Consider the following 15,909-nt stretch of genomic DNA (forward strand, 5'->3'; position numbering starts at 1 on the left):
CGAGCATAACTCTACACTCTTGCAGCCTGGTGCTGTGACCTACTGCCAGGTCTACTGCACCTTATCACTGGGCTTGGGGTGTCTCTTGCAGCCTGGTGCTGTGACCCACTGCCAGGTCTACTGCCCCTTATCTCTGGTCTTGGGGTGTGGCTTGCAGCCTGGGGCTGTGACCTACTGCCAGGTCTACTGCACCTTATCTCTGGGCTTGGGGTGTCTCTTGCAGCCTGGGGCTGTGACCTACTGACAGGTCTACTGCACCTTATCTTTGGGCTTGGGGTGTCTCTTGCAGCCTGGGGCTGTGACCCACTGCCAGGTCTACTGCACCTTATCTCTGGGCTCGGGGTGTCTCTTGCAGCCTGGGGCTGTGACCTACTGCCAGGTTTACTGCATATTATCTCTGGGCTTGGGGTGTCTCTTGCAGCCTGGGGCTGTGACCCACTGCCAGGTCTACTGCACCTTATCTCTGGGCTTGGGGTGTCTCTTGCAGCTGGGTACTATGACCTACTGCCAGGTCTACTGCACCTTATCTCTGGGCTTGGGGTGTCTCTTGCAGCCTGGTGCTGTGACCCACTGCCAGGTCTACTGCACCTTATCACTGGGCTTGGGGTGTCTCTTGCAGCCTGGTGCTGTGACCCACTGCCAGGTCTACTGCCCCTTATCTCTGGTCTTGGGGTGTGGCTTGCAGCCTGGGGCTGTGACCTACTGCCAGGTCTACTGCACCTTATCTCTGGGCTTGGGGTGTCTCTTGCAGCCTGGGGCTGTGACCTACTGACAGGTCTACTGCACCTTATCTTTGGGCTTGGGGTGTCTCTTGCAGCCTGGGGCTGTGACCCACTGCCAGGTCTACTGCACCTTATCTCTGGGCTTGGGGTGTCTCTTGCAGCCTGGGGCTGTGACCTACTGCCAGGTTTACTGCATATTATCTCTGGGCCTGGGGTGTCTCTTGCAGCCTGGGGCTGTGACCCACTGCCAGGTCTACTGCACCTTATCTCTGGGCTTGGGGTGTCTCTTGCAGCCGGGTACTATGACCTACTGCCAGGTCTACTGCACCTTATCTCTGGGCTTGGGGTGTCTCTTGCGGCCTGGTGCTGTGAACTACTGCCAGGTGTACTGCACCTTATCTCTGGGCTTGGGGTGTCTCTTGCAACCTGGTGCTGTGCCCTACTGCCAGGTCTACTGCACCTTATCCCTGGGCTTGGGGTGTCTCTTGCAGCCTGGTGCTTTGACCCACTGCCAGGTCTACTGCGCCTTATCTCTGGGCTTGGGGTGTCTCTTGCAGCCTGGTTCTGTGACCCACTGCCAGGTCTACTGAACCTTATCTCCGGGTTTGCGGTGTCTCTTGCCGCCTGGTGCTGTGACCCACTGCCAGGTGTGCTGCACCCTAACGCTGGGCTTGGGGTGTCTCTTGCAGCCTGGTGATGTGACCCACTGCCAGGTCTACTGCACCTTATCTCTGGGTGTGGGGGGAGGGCGGCTGTCTACCAGGTACTGTGCATTCCTTCTATCGCAGCCTGGTGCTGTGACCTACTGCCAGGTGTACTGCACCTTATCTCTGGGCTTGGGGTGTTTCTTGCAGCCTGGTGCTTTGACCCACTGCCAGGTCTACTGCGCCTTATCTCTGGGCTTGGGGTGTCTCTTGCAGCCTGGTTCAATGACCCACTGCCAGGTCTACTGCACCTTATCTCCGGGTTTGCGGTGTCTCTTGCCGCCTGGTGCTGTGACCTACTGCCAGGTGTACTGCACCTTATCTCTGGGCTTGGGGTGTCTCTTGCAGCCTGATGCTGTGACCTACTGCCAGGTGTACTGCACCTTATCTCTGGGCTTGGGGTGTCTCTTGCAGCCTGGGGCTGTGACCCACTGCCAGGTGTGCTGCACCCTAACGCTGGGCTTGGGATGTCTCTTGCAGGCTGGTGCTTTGCCCTACTGCCAGGTCTACTGCACCTTATCTCTGGGCTTGGGGTGTCTCTTGCAGCCTGGTGCTGTGACCCACTGCCAGGTCTACTGCACCTTATCTCTGGGTGTGGGGGGAGGGCGGCTGTCTACCAGGTACTGTGCATTCCTTCTATCGCAGCCTGGTGCTGTGACCTACTGCCAGGTGTATTGCACCTTATCTCTGGGCTTGGGGTGTTTCTTGCAGCCTGGTGCTGTGACCCACTGTCAGGTCTACTGCCCCTTATCTCTGGGCTTGGGTTGTCTCTTGCAGCCTGGGGCTTTGACCTACTGCCATGTGTACTGCACCTTATCTCTGGGCTTGGGGTGTCTCTTGCAGCCTGGTGCTGTGACCTACTGCCAGGTCTACTGCACCTCATCACTGGGCTTGGGGTGTCTCTTGCAGCCTGGTGCTGTGACCCACTGCCAGGTCTACTGCCCCTTATGTCTGGTCTTGGGGTGTTGCTTGCAGCCTGGGGCTGTGACCTACTGCCAGATCTACTGCACCTTATCCCTGGGCTTGGGGTGTCTCTTGCAGCCCGGTGCTGTGACCCACTGCCAGGTCTACTGCGCCCTATCTCAGGGCTTGGGGTGTCTCTTGCAGCCTGGTTCTGTGACCCACTGCCAGGTCTACTGCGCCTTATCTCTGGGCTTGGGGTGTCTCTTGCATCCTGGGGCTGTGACCTACTGCCATGTGTACTGCACCTTATCTCTGGGCTTGGGGTGTCTCTTGCAGCCTTGTGCTGTGCCCTGCTGCCAGGTCTACTGCACCTTATCACTGGGCTTGGGGTGTATCTTGCAGCCTGGTGCTGTGACCCACTGCCAGGTCTACTGCCCCTTATCTCTGGTCTTGGGGTGTGGCTTGCAGCCTGGGGCTGTGACCTACTGCCAGGTCTACTGCACCTTATCTCTCGGCTTGGGGTGTCTCTTGCAGCCTGGGGCTGTGACCTACGGACAGGTCTACTGCACCTTATATTTGGGCTTGGGGTGTCTCTTGCAGCCTGGGGCTGTGACCCTCTGCCAGGTCTACTGCACCTTATCTCTGGGCTTGGGTGTCTCGTGCAGCCGGTGCTGTGACCTACTGCCAGGTTTACTGCATATTATCTCTGGGCTTGGGGTGTCTCTTGCAGCCTGGGGCTGTGACCCACTGACAGGTCTACTGCACCTTATCTCTGGGCTTGGGGTGTCTCTTGCAGCCGGGTACTTTGACCTACTGCCAGGTCTACTGCACCTTATCTCTGGGCTTGGGGTGTGTCTTGCAGCCTGCTGCGGTGACCCACTGCCAGGTCTATTGCACCTTATCCCTGGGCTTGGGGTGTCTCTTGCAGCCTGGGGCCGTGCCCTACTGCCGGGTCTACTGCACCTTATCTCTGGGTTTTGGGTGTCTCTTGCAGCCTGGTACTGTGACCTACTGCTGGGTGTACTGCACCTTATCTCTGGGCTTGGGGTGTCTCTTGCAGCCTGGTGCTATGACCCACTGCCAGGTGTACTGCACCTTATCTCTGGGCTTTGGGTGTCTCTTGCAGCCGGGTGCTGTGACCTACTGCCAGGTCTACTGCACCTTATCTCTGGGCTTTGGGTGTCTCTTTCAGCCTGGGGCTGTGACCCACTGCCAGGTGTACTGCACCTTATCTCTGGCCTTGGGGTGTCTCTTGCAGCCTGGTGCTGTGACCTACTGCCAGGTGTACTGCACCTTATCTCTGGGTTTGGGGTGTTGCTTGCAGCCTGGTGCTGTGACCTGCTGCCAGGTCTATTGCACCTTATCCCTGGGCTTGGGGTGTCTCTTGCAGCCTGGGGCTGTGACCCGCTGCCAGGTGTACTGCACCTTATCTCTGGGCATGGGGTGTCTCTTGCAGCCTGGTGCTGTGACCTACTGCCAGGTGTACTGCACCTTATCTCTGGGCTTGGGGTGTCTCTTGCAGCCTGGTGCTGTGACCTACTGCCAGGTGTACTGCACCTTATCTCTGGGCTTGGGGTGTCTCTTTCAGCCTGGTGCTGTGACCTACTGCTAGGTGTACTGCACCTTATCTCTGGGCTTGGGGTGTCTCTTGCAGCCTGGGGCTGTGACCCACTGCCAGGTGTACTGCACCTTATCGCTGGGCTTGGGGTGTCTCTTGCAGCCTGGTGCTGTGACCCACTGCCAGGTGTACTGCACCTTATCTCTGGGCTTAGGGTGTCTCTTGCAGCCTGGTGATGTGACCTACTGCCAGGTCTATTGCACCTTATCTCTGGGCTTGGGGTGTCGCTTGCAGCCTGGTGCTGTGACCCACTGCCAGGTGTACTGCACCTTATCTCTGGGCATGGGGTGTCTCTTGCAGCCTGGTGCTGTGACCTACTGCCAGGTGTACTGCACCTTATCTCTGGGCTTGGGGTGTCTCTTGCAGCCTGGTGCTGTTACCTACTGCCAGGTGTACTGCACCTTATCTCTGGGCTTGGGGTGTCTCTTGCAGCCTGGGGCTGTGACCTACTGCCTGGTGTACTGCACCTTATCTCTGGGCTTGGGGTGTCTCTTGCAGCCTGGTGCTATTACCTACTGCCAGGTGTACTGCACCTTATCTCTGGGCTTGGGGTGTCTCTTGCAACCTGGTGCTGTGGCCCACTGCCAGGTCTACTGCACCTTATCTCTGGGCTTGGGGTGCCTCTTTCAGTCTGGGACTGTGACCCACGGCCAAGTGTTCTGCACCTTATCTCTGGGCTTGGGTTGTCTCTTGCAGCCCGGTACTGTGACCTTCTGCCAGGTCTACTGCACCTTATCTCTGGGCTTGGGGTGTCTCTTGCAGCCTGGGGCTGTGACCCACGGCCAAGTGTACTGCACCTTATCTCTGGGCTTGGGGTGTCTCTTGCAACCTGGTGCTGTGGCCCACTGCCAGGTCTACTGCACCTTATCTCTGGGCTTGGGGTGTCTCTTTCAGCCTGGGACTGTGACCCACGGCCAAGTGTTCTGCACCTTATCTCTGGGCTTGGGTTGTCTCTTGCAGCCCGGTACTGTGACCTTCTGCCAGGTCTACTGCACCTTATCTCTGGGCTTGGGGTGTCTCTTGCAGCCTGGGGCTGTGACCCACGGCCAAGTGTACTGCACCTTATCTCTGGGCTTGGGGTATCTCTTGCAGCCTGGTGCTGTGACCTACTGCCAGGTGTACTGCACCTTATCTCTGGGTTTGGGGTGTTGCTTGCAGCCTGGTGCTGTGACCTGCTGCCAGGTCTATTGCACCTTATCCCTGGGCTTGGGGTGTCTCTTGCAGCCTGGGGCTGTGACCCACTGCCAGGTGTACTGCACCTTATCTCTGGGCTTGGGGTGTCTCTTGCAGCCTGGGGCTGTGACCTACGGACAGGTCTACTGCACCTTATCTTTGGGCTTGGGGTGTCTCTTGCAGCCTGGGGCTGTGACCCTCTGCCAGGTCTACTGCACCTTATCTCTGGGCTTGGGTGTCTCTTGCAGCCGGTGCTGTGACCTACTGCCAGGTTTACTGCATATTATCTCTGGGCTTGGGGTGTCTCTTGCAGCCTGGGGCTGTGACCCACTGACAGGTCTACTGCACCTTATCTCTGGGTTTGGGGTGTCTCTTGCAGCCTGGTACTGTGACCTACTGCTGGGTGTACTGCACCTTATCTCTGGGCTTGGGGTGTCTCTTGCAGCCTGGTGCTATGACCCACTGCCAGGTGTACTGCACCTTATCTCTGGGCTTTGGGTGTCTCTTGCAGCCGGGTGCTGTGACCTACTGCCAGGTCTACTGCACCTTATCTCTGGGCTTTGGGTGTCTCTTTCAGCCTGGGGCTGTGACCCACTGCCAGGTGTACTGCACCTTATCTCTGGCCTTGGGGTGTCTCTTGCAGCCTGGTGCTGTGACCTACTGCCAGGTGTACTGCACCTTATCTCTGGGTTTGGGGTGTTGCTTGCAGCCTGGTGCTGTGACCTGCTGCCAGGTCTATTGCACCTTATCCCTGGGCTTGGGGTGTCTCTTGCAGCCTGGGGCTGTGACCCACTGCCAGGTGTACTGCACCTTATCTCTGGGCTTGGGGTGTCTCTTGCAGCCTGGGGCTGTGACCCACTGACAGGTCTACTGCACCTTATCTCTGGGTTTGGGGTGTCTCTTGCAGCCTGGTACTGTGACCTACTGCTGGGTGTACTGCACCTTATCTCTGGGCTTGGGGTGTCTCTTGCAGCCTGGTGCTATGACCCACTGCCAGGTGTACTGCACCTTATCTCTGGGCTTTGGGTGTCTCTTGCAGCCGGGTGCTGTGACCTACTGCCAGGTCTACTGCACCTTATCTCTGGGCTTTGGGTGTCTCTTTCAGCCTGGGGCTGTGACCCACTGCCAGGTGTACTGCACCTTATCTCTGGCCTTGGGGTGTCTCTTGCAGCCTGGTGCTGTGACCTACTGCCAGGTGTACTGCACCTTATCTCTGGGTTTGGGGTGTTGCTTGCAGCCTGGTGCTGTGACCTGCTGCCAGGTGTACTGCACCTTATCTCTGGGCTTGGGGTGTCTCTTTCAGCCTGGTGCTGTGACCTACTGCTAGGTGTACTGCACCTTATCTCTGGGCTTGGGGTGACTCTTGCAGCCTGGTGCTGTGACCTACTGCCAGGTGTACTGCACCTTATCTCTGGGCTTGGGGTGTCTCTTTCAGCCTGGTGCTGTGACCTACTGCTAGGTGTACTGCACCTTATCTCTGGGCTTGGGGTGACTCTTGCAGCCTGGGGCTTTGACCCACTGCCAGGTGTACTGCACCTTATCTCTGGGCATGGGGTGTCTCTTGCAGCCTGGTGCTGTGACCTACTGCCAGGTGTACTGCACCTTATCTCTGGGCTTGGGGTGTCTCTTGAAGCCTGGTGCTGTTACCTACTGCCAGGTGTACTGCACCTTATCTCTGGGCTTGGGGTGTCTCTTTCAGCCTAGTGCTGTGACCTACTGCCTGGTGTACTGCACCTTATCTCTGGGCTTGGGGTGTCTCTTGCAGCCTGGTGCTATTACCTACTGCCAGGTGTACTGCACCTTATCTCTGGGCTTGGGGTGTCTCTTGCAGCCCGGTACTGTGACCTTCTGCCTGGTCTACTGCACCTTATCTCTGGGCTTGGGGTGTCTCTTGCAGCCTGGGGCTGTGACCCACGGCCAAGTGTACTGCACCTTATCTCTGGGCTTGGGGTGTCACTTGCAGCCTGGTGCTGTGACCTGCTGCCATGTCTATTGCACCTTATCCCTGGGCTTGGGGTGTCTCTTGCAGCCTGGTGCTGTGACCTACTGCCAGGTGTACTGCACCTTATCTCTGGGTTTGGGGTGTCGCTTGCAGCCTGGTGCTGTGACCTGCTGCCAGGTGTACTGCACCTTATCCCTGGGCTTGGGGTGTCTCTTGCAGCCTGGGGCTGTGACCTGCTGGCAGGTCTACTGCACCTTATCTCTGGGCTTGGGGTGTCTCTTGCAGCCTGGTGCTATGACCCACTGCCAGGTCTACTGCACCTTATCTCTGGGCTAGGGGTGTCTCTTTCAGCCTGGGGCTGTGACCCACGGCCAAGTGTTCTGCACCTTATCTCTGGGCTTGGGGTGTCTCTTGCAGCCTGGGGCTGTGCCCTACTGCCGGGTCTACTGCATCTTATCTCTGGGCTTGGGGTGTCTCTTGCAGCCTGGTGCTGTGACTCACTGCCAGGTGTACTGCACCTTATCTCTGGGCTTTGGGTGTCTCTTGCAGCCGGGTGCTGTGACCTACTGCCAGGTCTACTGCACCTTATCTCTGGGCTTGGGGTGTCTCCTTCAGCCTGGGGCTGTGACCCACGGCAAAGTGTACTGCACCTTATCTCTGGGCTTGGGGTGTCACTTGCAGCCTGGTGCTGTGACCTACTGCCAGGTGTACTGCACCTTACCTCTGGGTTTGGGGTGTCGCTTGCAGCCTGGTGATGTGACCTACTGCCAGGTCTATTGCACCTTATCTCTGGGCATGGGGTGTCTCTTGCAGCCTGGTGCTGTGACCTACTGCCAGGTGTACTGCACCTTATCTCTGGATTTGGGGTGTCTCTTGCAGCCTGGGGCTGTGACCTGCTGGCAGGTCTACTGCACCTTATCTCTGGGCTTGGGGTGTCTCTTGCAGCCTGGTGCTATGACCCACTGCCAGGTCTATTGCACCTTATCCCTGGGCTTGGGGTGTCTCTTTCAGCCTGGGGCTGTGCCCTACTGCCGGGTCTACTGCACTTTATCTCTGGGTTTGGGGTGTCTCTTGCAGCCTGGTACTGTGACCTACTGCTGGGTGTACTGCACCTTATCTCTGGGCTTGGGGTGTCTCTTGCAGCCTGGTGCTGTGACCCACTGCCAGGTGTACTGCACCTTATCTTTGGGCTTTGGGTGTCTCTTGCAGCCGGGTGCTGTGACCTACTGCCAGGTCTACTGCACCTTATCTCTGGGCTTGGGTTGTCTCTTGCAGCCCGGTACTGTGACCTTCTGCCAGGTCTACTGCACCTTATCTCTGGGCTTGGGGTGTCTCTTGCAGCCTGGGGCTGTGACCCACGGCCAAGTGTACTGCACCTTATCTCTGGGCTTGGGGTGTCACTTGCAGCCTGGTGCTGTGACCTGCTGCCATGTCTATTGCACCTTATCCCTGGGCTTGGGGTGTCTCTTTCAGCCTGGGGCTGTGACCCACTGCCAGGAGTACTGCACCTTATCTCTGGGTTTGGGGTGTCGCTTGCAGCCTGGTGCTGTGACCTGCTGCCAGGTGTACTGCACCTTATCCCTGGGCTTGGGGTGTCTCTTGCAGCCTGGGGCTGTGACCTGCTGGCAGGTCTACTGCACCTTATCTCTGGGCTTGGGGTGTCTCTTTCAGCCTGGGGCTGTGACCCACGGCCAAGTGTTCTGCACCTTATCTCTGGGCTTGGGGTGTCTCTTGCAGCCTGGGGCTGTGCCCTACTGCCAGGTCTACTGCACCTTATCTCTGGGTTTGGGGTGTCTCTTGCAGCCTGGTACTGTGACCCACTGCCAGGTGTACTGCACCTTATCTCTGGGCTTCGGGTGTCTCTTGCAGCCTGGTGCTGTGACCCACTGCCAGGTGTACTGCACCTTATCTCTGGGCTTTGGGTGTCTCTTGCAGCCGGGTGCTATGACCTTCTGCCAGGTCTACTGCACCTTATCTCTGGGCTTGGGGTGTCTCTTTCAGCCTGGGGCTGTGACCCACGGCCAACGGTACTGCACCTTATCTCTGGGCTTGGGGTGTCACTTGCAGCCTGGTGCTGTGACCTGCTGCCAGGTCTATTGCACCTTATCCCTGGGCTTGGGGTGTCTCTTTCAGCCTGGGGCTGTGACCCACTGCCAGGTGTACTGCACCTTATCTCTGGGCTTGGGGTGTCTCTTGCAGCCTGGTGCTGTGACCTACTGCCAGGTGTACTGCACCTTATCTCTGGGTTTGGGGTGTCGCTTGCAGCCTGGTGCTGTGACCTGCTGCCAGGTGTACTGCACCTTATCTCTGGGCTTGGGATGTCTTTTGCAGCCTGGTGCTCTGACCTGCTGCCAGGTGTACTGCACCTTATCCCTGGGCTTGGGGTGTCTCTTGCAGCCTGGGGCTGTGACCTGCTGGCAAGTCTACTGCACCTTATCTCTGGGCTTGGGGTGTCTCTTGCAGCCTGGTGCTATGACCCACTGCCAGGTCTATTTCACCTTATCCCTGGGCTTGGGGTGTCTCTTTCAGCCTGGGGCTGTGCCCTACTGCCGGGTCTACTGCACCTTATCTCTGGGTTTGGGGTGTCTCTTGCAGCCTGGTACTGTGACCTACTGCTGGGTGTACTGCACCTTATCTCTGGGCTTGGGGTGTCTCTTGCAGCCTGGTGCTGTGACCGACTGCCAGGTGTACTGCACCTTATCCCTGGGCTTGGGGTGTCTCTTGCAGCCTGGGGCTGTGACCTGCTGGCAGGTCTACTGCACCTTATCTCTGGGCTTGGGGTGTCTCTTGCAGCCTGGTGCTATGACCCACTGCCAGGTCTATTTCACCTTATCCCTGGGCTTGGGGTGTCTCTTTCAGCCTGGGGCTGTGCCCTACTGCCGGGTCTACTGCACCTTATCTCTGGGCTTGGGGTGTCTCTTGCAGCCTGGTGCTATGACCCACTGCCAGGTCTATTGCACCTTATCCCTGGGCTTGGGGTGTCTCTTTCAGCCTGGGGCTGTGCCCTACTGCCGGGTCTACTGCACTTTATCTCTGGGTTTGGGGTGTCTCTTGCAGCCTGGTACTGTGACCTACTGCTGGGTGTACTGCACCTTATCTCTGGGCTTGGGGTGTCTCTTGCAGCCTGGTGCTGTGACCCACTGCCAGGTGTACTGCACCTTATCTTTGGGCTTTGGGTGTCTCTTGCAGCCGGGTGCTGTGACCTACTGCCAGGTCTACTGCACCTTATCTCTGGGCTTGGGTTGTCTCTTGCAGCCCGGTACTGTGACCTTCTGCCAGGTCTACTGCACCTTATCTCTGGGCTTGGGGTGTCTCTTGCAGCCTGGGGCTGTGACCCACGGCCAAGTGTACTGCACCTTATCTCTGGGCTTGGGGTGTCACTTGCAGCCTGGTGCTGTGACCTGCTGCCATGTCTATTGCACCTTATCCCTGGGCTTGGGGTGTCTCTTTCAGCCTGGGGCTGTGACCCACTGCCAGGAGTACTGCACCTTATCTCTGGGTTTGGGGTGTTGCTTGCAGCCTGGTGCTGTGACCTGCTGCCAGGTGTACTGCACCTTATCCCTGGGCTTGGGGTGTCTCTTGCAGCCTGGGGCTGTGACCTGCTGGCAGGTCTACTGCACCTTATCTCTGGGCTTGGGGTGTCTCTTTCAGCCTGGGGCTGTGACCCACGGCCAAGTGTTCTGCACCTTATCTCTGGGCTTGGGGTGTCTCTTGCAGCCTGGGGCTGTGCCCTACTGCCAGGTCTACTGCACCTTATCTCTGGGTTTGGGGTGTCTCTTGCAGCCTGGTACTGTGACCCACTGCCAGGTGTACTGCACCTTATCTCTGGGCTTCGGGTGTCTCTTGCAGCCTGGTGCTGTGACCCACTGCCAGGTGTACTGCACCTTATCTCTGGGCTTTGGGTGTCTCTTGCAGCCGGGTGCTATGACCTTCTGCCAGGTCTACTGCACCTTATCTCTGGGCTTGGGGTGTCTCTTTCAGCCTGGGGCTGTGACCCACGGCCAACGGTACTGCACCTTATCTCTGGGCTTGGGGTGTCACTTGCAGCCTGGTGCTGTGACCTGCTGCCAGGTCTATTGCACCTTATCCCTGGGCTTGGGGTGTCTCTTTCAGCCTGGGGCTGTGACCCACTGCCAGGTGTACTGCACCTTATCTCTGGGCTTGGGGTGTCTCTTGCAGCCTGGTGCTGTGACCTACTGCCAGGTGTACTGCACCTTATCTCTGGGTTTGGGGTGTCGCTTGCAGCCTGGTGCTGTGACCTGCTGCCAGGTGTACTGCACCTTATCTCTGGGCTTGGGATGTCTTTTGCAGCCTGGTGCTCTGACCTGCTGCCAGGTGTACTGCACCTTATCCCTGGGCTTGGGGTGTCTCTTGCAGCCTGGGGCTGTGACCTGCTGGCAAGTCTACTGCACCTTATCTCTGGGCTTGGGGTGTCTCTTGCAGCCTGGTGCTATGACCCACTGCCAGGTCTATTTCACCTTATCCCTGGGCTTGGGGTGTCTCTTTCAGCCTGGGGCTGTGCCCTACTGCCGGGTCTACTGCACCTTATCTCTGGGTTTGGGGTGTCTCTTGCAGCCTGGTACTGTGACCTACTGCTGGGTGTACTGCACCTTATCTCTGGGCTTGGGGTGTCTCTTGCAGCCTGGTGCTGTGACCGACTGCCAGGTGTACTGCACCTTATCCCTGGGCTTGGGGTGTCTCTTGCAGCCTTGGGCTGTGACCTGCTGGCAGGTCTACTGCACCTTATCTCTGGGCTTGGGGTGTCTCTTGCAGCCTGGTGCTATGACCCACTGCCAGGTCTATTTCACCTTATCCCTGGGCTTGGGGTGTCTCTTTCAGCCTGGGGCTGTGCCCTACTGCCGGGTCTACTGCACCTTATCTCTGGGCTTGGGGTGTCTCTTGCAGCCTGGTGCTATGACCCACTGCCAGGTCTATTTCACCTTATCCCTGGGCTTGGGGTGTCTCTTTCAGCCTGGGGCTGTGCCCTACTGCCGGGTCTACTGCACCTCATCTCTGGGCTTGGGGTGTCTCTTGCGGCCGGGGGCTGTGACCTACTGCCAGGTCTACTGCGCCTTATTTCTGGGCTTGGGGTATCTCTTGCAGCCTGGGGCTGTGACCTACTGCCAGGTGTACTGCGCCTCATCTCTGGGCTTGGGGTGTCTCTTGCCGCCTGGTGCTGTGACCTACTGCCAGGTCTACTGCACCTTATCTCTGAGTGCGGGGGGGGGGCGGCTGTCTACCAGGTACTGTGCATTCCTTCTATCGCGGCCTGGTGCTGTGACCTACTGCCATGTGTACTGCACCTTATCTCTGGGCTTGGGGTGTCTCTTGCAGCCTGGTGCTGTGACCTACTGCCAGGTCTACTGCACCTCATCACTGGGCTTGGGGTGTCTCTTGCAGCCTGGTGCTGTGACCCACTGCCAGGTCTACTGCCCCTTATCTCTGGTCTTGGGGTGTGGCTTGCAGCCTGGGGCTGTGACCTACTGCCAGGTCTACTGCACCTTATCTCTGGGCTTGGGGTGTCTCTTGCAGCCTGGGGCTGTGACCTACTGACAGGTCTACTGCACCTTATCTTTGGGATTTGGGTGTCTCTTGCAGCCTCGGGCTGTGACCCACTGCCAGGTCTACTGCACCTTATCTCTGTGCTTGGGGTGTCTCTTGCAGCCTGGGGCTGTGACCTACTGCCAGGTTTACTGCACCTTATCTCTGGGCTTGGGGTGTCTCTTGCAGCCGGGTACTATGACCCACTGCCAGGTCTACTGCACCTTATCTCTGGGCTAGGGGTGTCTCTTGCAGCCTGGTGCTGTGACCTACTGCCAGGTGTACTGCACCTTATCTCTGGGCTTGGGGTGTCTCTTGCAACCTGGTGCTGTGCCCTACTGCCAGGTCTACTGCACCTTATCCCTGGGCTTGGGGTGTCTCTTGCAGCCTGGTGCTGTGACCCACTGCCAGGTCTACTGCGCCTTATCTCTGGGCTTGGGGTGTCTCTTGCAGCCTGGTTCTGTGACCCACTGCCAGGTCTACTGCACCTTATCTCTGGGCTTGGGGTGTCTCTTGCCGCCTGGGGCTGTGACCTATTGCCATGTGTACTGCACCTTATCTCTGGGCTTGGGGTCTCTCTTGCAGCCTGGTGTTGTGACCCACTGCCAGGTCTACTGCACTTTATCTCTGGGCTTGGGGTGTCTCTTGCAGCCTGGTGCTGAGACCCACTGCCAGGTGTACTGCACCTTATCTGCGGGTTTGCGGTGTCTCTTGCCGCCTGGTGCTGTGACCTACTGCCAGGTGTACTGCACCTTATCTCTGGGTGTCTCTTGCAGCCTGATGCTGTGACCTACTACCAGGTGTCCTGCACCTTATCCCTGGGCTTGGGGTGTCTCTTGCAGCCTGGGGCTGTGACCCACTGCCAGGTGTGCTGCACCCTAACTCTGGGCTTGGGATGTCTCTTGCAGCCTGGTGCTGTGCCCTACTGCCATGTCTACTGCACCTTATCTCTGGGCCTGGGGTCTCTCTTGCAGCCTGGTGCTGTGACCCACTGCCAGGTCTACTGCCCCTTATCTCTGGGTGTGGTGGGAGGGCGGCTGTCTACCAGGTACTGTGCATTCCTTCTATCGCAGCCTGGTGCTATGACCTACTGCCAGGTGTACTGCACCTTATCTCTGGGCTTGGGGTGTCTCTTGCAGCCTGGTGCCGTGACCCACTGTCAGGTCTACTGCCCCTTATCTCTGGGCTTGGGTTGTCTCTTGCAGCCTGGGGCTTTGACCTACTGCCATGTGTACTGCACCTTATCTCTGGGCTTGGGGTGTCTCTTGCAGCCTGGTGCTGTGACCTACTGCCAGGTCTACTGCACCTCATCACTGGGCTTGGGGTGTCTCTTGCAGCCTGGTGCTGTGACCCACTGCTAGGTCTACTGCCCCTTATCTCTGGTCTTGGGGTGTTGCTTGCAGCCTGTGGCTGTGACCTACTGCCAGGTCTACTGCACCTTATCCCTGGGCTTGGGGTGTCTCTTGAAGCCCGGTGCTGTGACCCACTGCCAGGTCTACTGCGCCTTATCTCTGGGCTTGGGGTGTCTCTTGCAGCCTGGTTATGTGACCCACTGCCAGGTCTACTGCGCCTTATCTCTGGGCTTGGGGGGTCTCTTTCAGCCTGGGGCTGTGACCTACTGCCATGTGTACTGCACCTTATCTCTGGGCTTGGGGTGTCTCTTGCAGCCTTGTGCTGTGCCCTGCTGCCAGGTCGACTGCACCTTATCACTGGGCTTGGGGTGTCTCTTGCAGCCTGGTGCTGTGACCCACTGCCAGGTCTACTGCCCCTTATCTCTGGTCTTGGGGTGTGGCTTGCAGCCTGGGGCTGTGACCTACTGCCAGGTCTACTACACCTTATCTTTGGGCTTGGGGTGTCTCTTGCAGCCTTGGGCTGTGACCCTCTGCCAGGTCTACTGCACCTTATCTCTGGGCTTGGGTGTCTCTTGCAGCCGGTGCTGTGACCTACTGCCAGGTTTACTGCATATTATCTCTGGGCTTGGGGTGTCTCTTGCAGCCGGGTACTTTGACCTACTGCCAGGTCTACTGCACCTTATCTCTGGGCTTGTGGTGTGTCTTGCAGCCTGGTGCGGTGACCCACTGCCAGGTCTACTGCACCTTACTGCCAGGTGTACTGCACCTTATCCCTGGGCTTGGGGTGTCTCTTGCAGCCTGGGGCTGTGCCCTACTGCCGGGTCTACTGCACCTTATCTCTGGGTTTGGGGTGTCTCTTGCAGCCTGGTACTGTGTACTGTGACCTACTGCTGGGTGTACTGCACCTTATCTCTGGGCTTGGGGTGTCTCTTGCAGCCTGGTGCTGTGACCCACTGCCAGGTGTACTGCACCTTATCTCTGGGCTTTGGGTGTCTCTTGCAGCCGAGTGCCGTGACCTACTGCCAGGTCTACTGCACCTTATCTCTGGGCTTTGGGTGTCTCTTTCAGCCTGGGGCTGTGACCCACTGCCATGTGTACTGCACCTTATCTCTGGGCTTGGGGTGTCTCTTGCAGCCTGGTGCTGTGACCTGCTGCCAGGTCTACTGCACCTTATCACTGGGCTTGGGGTGTCTCTTGCAGCCTGGTGCTGTGACCCACTGCCAGGTCTACTGCCCCTTATCTCTGGTCTTGGGGTGTGGCTTGCAGCCTGGGGCTGTGACCTACTGCCAGGTCTACTGCACCTTATCTCTGGGCTTGGGGTGTCTCTTGCAGCCTGGGGCTGTGACCTACTGACAGGTCTACTGCACCTTATCTTTGGGCTTGGGGTGTCTCTTGCAGCCTGGGGCTGTGACCCACTGCCAGGTCTACTACACCTTATCTCTGTGCTTGGGGTGTCTCTTGCAGCCTGGGGCTGTGACCTACTGCCAGGTTTACTGCACCTTATCTCTGGGCATGGGGTGTCTCTTGCAGCCGGGTACTATGACCCACTGCCAGGTCTACTGCACCTTATGTCTGGGCTTGGGGTGTCTCTTGCAGCCTGGTGCTGTGACCTACTGCCAGGTGTACTGCACCTTATCTCTGGGCTTGGGTTGTCTCTTGCAACCTGGGGCTGTGCCCTACTGCCAGGTCTACTGCACCTTATCCCTGGGCTTGGGGTGTCTCTTGCAGCCTGGTGCTGTGACCCACTGCCAGATCTACTGCGCCTTATCTCTGGGCTTGGGGTGTCTCTTGCAGCCTGGTTCTGTGACCCACTGCCAGGTCTACTGCACCTTATCTCTGGTCTTGGGGTGTCTCTTGCAGCCTGGTGCTGTGACCCACTGCCAGGTCTACTGCACCTTATCTCTGGGCTTGGGGTGTCTCTTGCAGCCTGGGGCTGTGCCCTACTGCCGGGTCT

This window comes from Ambystoma mexicanum, chromosome 6p (assembly GCF_040938575.1).
Source record: "Ambystoma mexicanum isolate Mex_15411 chromosome 6p, UKY_AmexF1_1, whole genome shotgun sequence".
NCBI lineage: Eukaryota > Metazoa > Chordata > Amphibia > Caudata > Ambystomatidae > Ambystoma > Ambystoma mexicanum.